General features: G+C 36.5%; 1 non-coding gene across 1 annotated transcript; it reads left to right on the top strand.

Annotated features, from left to right (window-relative positions):
• Positions 1-423: 423 nt before the first annotated feature.
• On the top strand, positions 424-555 carry LOC133049391 (small nucleolar RNA SNORA18). The gene has a single exon (XR_009691306.1). It is a non-coding gene; the product is annotated as a small nucleolar RNA SNORA18 (small nucleolar RNA).
• Positions 556-8,855: the final 8,300 nt, after the last annotated feature.

Below are 8,855 nucleotides of genomic sequence, written 5' to 3'. Positions count from 1 at the left end.
TACATTTAAAAAATTTTGTGCTATGATACACTATATCCCCTAGGACTGTATTAAAGTTTGTATGCACACACTCACTGGGAAATAATGTTAAAATATTTTGATTCAATAGATCTAGGGTTAGCCCCGAGAGCCTGTATTCCTGAAAAACTTAGAGTTGATGCCAACGTGGTTAGTCTAAGACATATTTTCAGTAGGCAAGACCAACTAGAGTGCCAGAAAGTTTAAGGTTGAAGATATAAGAGATGTCAATTCTCTTCCATAAAGAATTTATACTCTCCATCAACAAAATGAACAGATAACCTACGAAATGGGAGAAAATATTTGCAAATAATATATTTGGTAAGGGTTAATACCCCCAAATACATAAAGGACTCATATAACTACAGACAGTGTAAAACCATCTGATTAAAAAAAGGGAAGGAGGTTGAGGTCTATCCCAATGGGGCTTTTTTCTATAAAATCTACATTGTTGGAAAGGCCTCAGAGAGTAACGTGTAGTTTCCTTTACTCATAGAACTACCTGTTAGGTCTGTGGGAAAGAGCTACAGGAGACAGCTGCCCATTAAACTATGAAAAACCTAACAAACTTTTTTTTTTTATCTTCAATTCAGTTCAGTCGCTCAGTCGTGTCCGACTCTTTGCGACCCCATGAATCACAGCACGCCAGGCCTCCCTGTCCATCGCCAACTCCTGGAGTTTACTCAAAGTATTGTATCTTAGGTACTGGCATATCACAATGATCTCTGTCAAGTTCCAGGGTGTGATAACTTAAGAATGAATATGATTTGAACTTAATACATTTTTAGAGGGTGCCATCATGAACTAGGCAGATCCATTTTCTGGTCCTAAGCATGATGCTATAGTAAACTGCTTGAGGAAATTGGATCTCCAATATTACAGGTGGGAAATTTTGAAGCACATTCCATTGAAGATCAAAGAGGCCCAACTAAAACAATTGTGGGCAGATACACATGACAACTGTGGATTGAGCAGAACTTCTTTTTGAAAGGGCTGTCTTGAAGATTATGACTTTGGAGGAGCTAAGGTGATTGGCAGCGGAAAGAATCAGGATGTGTGGGAATTCCTTAAAAATTTATTGACTTAAATCACTTTGCCTATATTACACATAATAAAAAGAAACCCTTTACACTGTGGGGGAAAAAAAGTGGCAGAGGATCTGAATAGACTTTTTTTTCCAAAGAAGACATAGCGATGGTCAATAGGTACATGAAAAGATGTTCAGCATCACTAATTACCAGGGAAATGCAAATCAAAACCATAATGATATGTCACCTCACCTCACGTCTATTAGAAAAGCTACTATAAAATAGTCAAGAAATAACAAGAGTTGCTGAGGATGTAGAGAAAAGAGAACCCTTGGGCACTGGTGGTGGAATTTAAATTGGTGCAGCCACTATCGAAAACTATATAGAGGTTTCTCAAAAAATTAAAAAATAGAACTATCGTATGATCAAGCAATTCCACTCTTGGGTATTCATTCAAAGAAAACAAAAACACTAATTAGACAAGATATATGCACACTAATGTTCATTTCACAATTATTTTCAATAGCCAAGATATTGAAGCAACCTAAGTATGTCCACCAATAGTTGAATGGATAAAGAAAATATGCACAAATATTCATACACACACACACACACACACACACAGAGAAATATTACTCAGTGATTAAAAAAATAATAAAATCTTGTAATTTTCAACAACATGGATGGATCTAGAGGGTATTATGCTAAGTGAAATTAAGTCAAAGACAGACAATACATGATCTTATTTACATGTGGAGGGAAAAAACAAAACACTAAACTCATTGATACAGAGAATAGATTGGTGGTCCAAGAGTAGGGACTAAAGGATAGACAAACTTGATGAAAGGGGGTACGAACTTCTGCTTATAAGATACATAAGTCATAGGGATGTGATATACAGTATCATGATGATAGTTAGTTATGCTATATTGCATAGTTGAAAATTGCTAAGTGAAAAAAATCTTAAATGTTTTCAACACAAGAAAAAATTATAACTATGGATGATGACAGATGTTCACTAAACTTACTGTGGTGATCATTTTGAAATACATACAAACATCGAATCCTTATTTTGTACACCTGAAACTAATATAATGTTATATGTCAATTTTAGCTCAATAAAATAAAGATTTATAGTCTAAAGAAGCAAACGGAGATAAAACCAGATGCTCTGGGAACACGAGGTATGTGGAGGGGGACGTGGCAGAAAGCTTACTAGAAAAAGATACGTGCGTCGAGATTTGAAGGAAACAATCTCATCCAGTTACACACATGCTCTTTAGGAATTTATTTAATACAAGAAATGAGGCAAACACAACTGAAACAATTGATTTAAGGCAGATATTTCTATAACTAATACAAATATGTAGACCTTCATGGAAAAATTATTTCTGATTCTCTCTCCTGTAAACATTCCATACATTTACCAATGGTTTTATATTTATTATTTTTCCCAGTAGACAGAATATGTGGAGAGCAGAAACTGCCATATTTATAGTGCTATCAATATCCATCCCTTTGGCTCATATACAAGACCTATTTTATAAATATACATTGAATGACTACTTCAGACTTCAAGGAAAAGGAAGGTTTGTAGTCTATGTAAACATTCGCCATATAAAGGCGCTTAAGAGATAATATTTTAAAATGGAAAAGAGTGCAAGATGCCATTGCTACTCTGGTTCTATTACCTATCATTTTGAGCACTTGTCAGTATCACAGAATGAAACCAAACCTTCATGTTAAGTCTCAGTAACACAATTATATATTGAAAATGACAGCACCAAACTTTATATAATTAAAGGTGCTAGAAGATCATGCCTTTTGCTTTATTGTAGTTCTTGTCAAAGGCAATAATAACATTGTTTCTCAGATTGTCTCATTCTTAACATCGTCAGTCCCATAAGGGTCAAAGGCATAAATAAAGAAAATTAAACCACCCAGAAAAATCTCAATAAGGCTCAGTTTCATTGTACTGGACATTTGGGATTCAACAGAGACATGAGATGTGGTCAGCTCTGTCTGAAAACTGCATTGGAAGGCATGCATATTAAAACAACTCACTGTGATACAGTGTGATTTGGTGAATTCTCTAAGGGCATGACCCAAAAGACCTATATTTTCACTCCACATCCCACTTGCCTGTGAAATACCACTCTGCCAGAAATCCTGAAGCTTTGTTGTACTAGGTAAACTTATCTTCTTGGCTATAATTATTTCAATCAAAGGCAGAGATGAAACCCAGAGGAGGCTACCCACTGGATGGCAAGCAGAGAGAGACTTTTTTATAAGAATACACATTGAGTGAAATAAATATAAAAATCTGGGAGCTGAGTGCTGTCAGTAAAATACTAGAATAAAATTCCACTTTCATTAGTGCTGCTTCCCTGGAGCTGCTGCCGCTAGTCCCAGAGTTATGCTGGTTTCTTCCTTTCCTGGGATTCCACGGTGATTAAATATCAGGACTCTGAAGACAGACTGCCTGGTTTTGGATCTGAGTTCTTGCACTTATTCACTGTATGACCATCAGCAAGTTACTTTGTCCCTCAATGCTAATTTTTTCTGTGGCAAGTAAGATGAAACTATTGCAGTGGACCTTATAGGATGGCTATGAGTGCTGGGTGGCAGACAGTCTGTGATAGACAGACTTCCAAAATAGTACCAAGTGATCTTGACCTCCCGTATTCACAACCATGTATAATTCCCTTCTCTTGCAAGTGAGATAACCTTGCTTTTAACTAACAGAATATCACAAGGATAGCGGGATGGCACTTCCATCATTGAGTTACACATAATTGTGATTTCTGTCTTGCTACTGGACTCTCTCTTGTCTGGCATTGTTGAAGCAACTGCCATGCTGGAGAAGACTGAACAGCAAGATGCTGAGGGTGCCCTGCAGCCAACAAGCCCTGAGGGCCTCAGTCCAATAACCCTCAAGGAACTGAAAGTTTGGAATTGAACTTAGAAGTGAATCCTCCCCCAGTCAAGCGAAAACATAATAGTGCAAATCCTGAGCTGATATCTCAATTGCCATCTTTTGAAAAGCCACGACGTAAAGGAAGACTCAGGCAAGCTACACCCAGGTTTCTGTTCTCACAGAAATTGTGACATAGAAAATACGTATTGTTTTAAGCCTCTAGCAGGAGACATAAGAGATACGGGCTAGATCCCTGGGTCAGGAAGATTCCCTGGAGGAGGGCATGGCAACCCATTCCAGTATTCTTGCCTGGAGAATCCCTTGGACAGAGGAGCCTGGTGGTCTACAGTCCTAGGGTCACAAAGAGTTGGACATGACTGATACAATTTTTAGTATGCAAGCTTCTAAATTTGGGACTAATTTGTTACACAGTGATAGATTACTAATACAAATGGTTATGTAAGTGAAGGATATTTTATCTTTTTTCCCCTTGAATCTCTTCCCATTTAATCTAGTCTGACTACATTTTTGTACACAAAAGCAAAATAGTCACAACTGAGATATGGAGAAGGGAGGGATTATTTCTGCCTGAGTGCAAAAGTAGGGAACAAAGAAGAGAACACATGTACAGAGATTTATAAGTGGCTAGAATTTTACCAAATAAATCAATTTACTTTATTTACCAAATAAAGTAAAAAATAAATTTTACTTTATTTATAAGTGGCCAGAATTTTCCAAAAGGAAAGTTAGGAACTGTAAGCAGAAGAAATAAAATGATCTAAAGCTAAAAACAGTAAGCTTTCCAACATTTTATTCCTAAAATTATTATTCAGGAGATAATATATGACCCAAAGTGGCAAGACTTGGGGGAAAGCATCAGGAGAATACACTGAAAAGGTCAGTTCAAAATAGGTTTTGAAACAGGACAGGTTAGAAGTAGGACACCGTAAGGAGCTCAAATATGTTTTTTATGGCAATGAGAAGCTGAACTAAAGATTTAGTAGTAAAAATAGAAGAAAAGGATTGCTTAGGAAAAGACATTCTAAGGTAGAATTAGGAGGGCTTGCTGTTGATTTGATATATTGAATTAGTAATGGGTGGGAGGGAAAATAGAAAGCAAAATGAGAGAAATAATGATGTGGAAACCTGGGAAATACCAACAGTTAAGAACAAATTCAATATCCTATGTTGAGGATGCTGAAAACAGATCTGTATGAGACACAGAAGTAGCAGTTGCCTGAGGGAAGTCATCAGTACAAACTCTATACATGTTAAAAGGCAGAATTTTAAGAAAAGATCATTAGATATTGTAACCAGGGCAGAGTTGTTGACCACTGAGGGCAATTTCAAAGGCAGGTAAATTCAGATTACTGTATGTTGAGGAATGACTAAGGGGCTGAACTGGGCAACAGAGATGAATTTGACCTTTTTTTGGAAAGGGTAAGAAGAAGGAAAGTAAACTTGTGGACCAATGTAAGTTAAGGGTATTTTTTTCTTTTTAAAAATTTATTTTATATAATTTTGTGTTATATGAGAGAGTCAGTCATGGTCAGAATCTGAAGAGAAGGAATCAATACAAATAAAATGGAAGATGGTGTAGAAAGAGGGAGTCAATAACGGGGCAAAGCCACAAAAGAGATGGGAGTGTATGAGAAGATCATTTTTGTAGACAGGACTAATGAAACAAAAACCGGAAAGGTATAGTTTGGAAAAAATTTGAGCAAGTCTCTTTTATTTGATCAAGACTGAAAGATCATCTTTTGACAGTGAAGACTCAAGGATGGATTGAAAAGCTTAAGGAAAATGGTAAGGGTTTATGTTAGAAGCAGGAAAACGAATTGTAAAAGGATAAAGTTGCCAAGCAAAAGTATTTTTAAAAAGGGCAAAAGAAGAAGTGAATAGAAGCATATTATTTTAGTAGGGTTAGAAAGGAAAGCTTATCAGACTTACAGCTGAAATTAGACAGCTCCAAAAGAGCAGACACCTCTGAAATATGAGAATGTCAAAAAATGTTTAAAAGCCACATATTCTTATTCCTAAACACCTTTGAATGCAAGGCACTTCATCAATTAACTGGCAATTTTATGGGATTAAAAAAATTGAATTGTGACTGGCAACAATCTTTTGTAATCAAAGACTCATCTAGATTCTGGAAGCATTAAAGTATTAAAATATACCTGAAGAAGTATATTCATCTCCTTAAGGAGACAGGTCTTTTCTTTGAATCTGTTTATATTCTCAGCAGATCCACAACACTCAGAGTAGATCTTCCTAAATTTATAATGATACATAAGTTATTGCTGATTTATAGTTTTTCATTCCAATGAGATAAAGTCCTGGATGTAACTATCAATGAGTAGAATAAAAAATAAAAAGTTGTCACTTCTCCTAAGGTGGAGTGACAAATGAATGTTTCTAAGAAAGGTTCATTTGGACTCTAACAACTTGAGATTTGTGACCAAGTAATTACAGCATTAATAGAAAGAAAGTTGATTTTTCACAACATACAGAGAAAGACTTAACTAAGCAAGAGCCTAAACATAACGGCAAGGAAAACACTTTACCTGAGTAGGCAAAAGCTATTTTAAAGTATGTTAGAGGCAATAAAGAATATGAAAACATTATGTTCTAATTACAAATCCATGGTATCTTTTCTTAAGACCATTCCTGAGGTGTTACTGTGGGATAATGACTTTGATGTTCCAGATGCTAGTAACAACGGAGCATTTAAAAGTGAAAAATAATTTCCTTCAAGATTTCTGTGACTGAGTCTGCTCTTAATATTTCAGAGGCTCTTAGCCAAGATTATTCTGCATTAGTCAGAAGGTGAGTTCTGCTGAAACAGCTCAGTGTTCTGAATAAGGCCCTGTCCCAGCTCTTCATCAAATCATCTGATCCAGTCCCTCTTGTCTGCCTGATAACTCTGGTATAGACTTGTGAGCCCATACCTAGATTCTGCCTGGTCCTTCAAAATAATGCCCAGATGGTAAAGAATATGCCTGCAATGCAGGAGACTCAGGTTCAACCCTGTGTGTGGAAGATCCCTTGGAGGAGGGCATGGCAATCCCCTCTAGTATTCTTGCCTGGAGAATCCCACAGAGGAGCCTAGAGGGCTACAGCTTATGGGGTCACAAAGAGTCAGACACGACTGAGTGACTAACACTTTTAATACTTTTCTCATTAGACTATCTGTCTTAAATTTCATTAGATTTGTTCCCTCAAAGCTATCTTTTAGATTCTACTGGCTATCATGGTCTAGGGCCTTCAGGTCAGTCTTGTGTATCTGTCCTACCTACAGTGGGGCTCGGACAATGCCTCTGGGTCTTGTTAGACTCTGACCTCCATGAAAGCAAACACGGTGGCTAATGTGTATGAGAAACTCAATTAATAATTAACAAATAAATCTAGTCCAGACACAGCAACCACAATGTCTGCTTCAGTGGGGAAGAAATTCAGACAAGTTCCCCTTTTCGAGACTACTTTGTCCCCTGGTACAAAATCAATATTGCTTTCCATATCTACAGAATTATATAGCAATTCAGTTAGTACTATTTCTGGCCCATTTAGCTTCCAATAACTCCAGAACAGATCTAAACTTTTCGATGTTTGATGCTGATGAGCAAAAATGGCTGAATGTCACAAAGGACAAGGATATCAGAATCCCTGAAAGATTGGAACAGTTGTGTCATCTTCCTACTTGTGAGACCCAAAAGGTAAATTTATGGGATGCAAACCCTGTCTGCTTTTAGATGTTCATGTTCTGGATCACCAATTTAAGCCACAGTTGGGAACTTTAAAGTTTTTCCAACAAAAGATTCCTGGAATTTTTCAAGCAATTCAGTTTAATTTAAGGCAGAATGTTAGCATCTTCAATGAACTGTAGACAAAACAGAAAGAGGTCATGTGATTCAGTGCTCAGAAACTGATGAGTACTGTACTTCAAAGAAAATCTCTCTCCTCTGATGAGTCCGACAAGAACACTATTATAAAAATCTGTACCTGAAAGTGTGATTAGTGAAACAGGTCAGCTGCATTTCTCTCCCGAAGAACGTCACCCCTATCTGAAGCCTAGAAACACGAGCTCTTCATGGAGAATATCTTTCTAAAGAGCACAACAATCAGGGTAAATGTCATCTTCATTAATCATTCTCTCATATAATAGAGTCAACTATGAAATAGCATTAAGCATTAAGTCTAATTTCCTGAGGAGATGATGGGGAACCATGAAGCTTAAGCAACTATCAGGCCTAAATGTTAACTAAAACAAGACCCTTGCCTCACGTGCCTCTGACTGCTTCTTCAGTTTTCCTCTTTTTCTTCATTCTCCACTCTCTCCACCATGCTATATGGAAAAACAAAATCAAGGAAAAACCGAAAATGACCCGTAGATGAAAACGTCATTTTAGAAAGAAAAACAGCAGTCTGAAAAATCCTGTTTGGTCAATTGGGATTTACTTTCCAATCAACTCAAAGTCCTATAAATATGAAACTTAAAATAACCTGACAAATTATAACTTGGACATTCTCTTCCGATCATCACAGAAAAAAAATATTCTAATGCAACCTACTACAGTGACAGAGAATCTGAAAATGGCTCCTCAATTCATTAACAGCATTTTCATGAAAATACAAGTTCTTTTCAAGCTATTTCTGTCACCTTTAAATATCATCAGGACTGTTATCCTTTACTGTCCTTTAAGTGAAATGACAAGTCACCCGCTGTTCACTTAAGGTAAAATAAATTGAAATATTAACATGGGACAGAATGTTAGGTTGAAAAATAAAACAAAGGTGGGATTTACTATCATGATCAAATACACATACATACACAAACTCAAGGACAATGCTAACAACAAAAAATCTTATTGTAGAGAAATAAAAATCTGTAACAG

This window comes from Dama dama, chromosome 3 (assembly GCF_033118175.1).
Source record: "Dama dama isolate Ldn47 chromosome 3, ASM3311817v1, whole genome shotgun sequence".
NCBI lineage: Eukaryota > Metazoa > Chordata > Mammalia > Artiodactyla > Cervidae > Dama > Dama dama.
The sequence above is the reverse complement of the archived record's forward strand: the minus strand, read 5'-3'. Positions and strand labels throughout refer to the sequence as shown.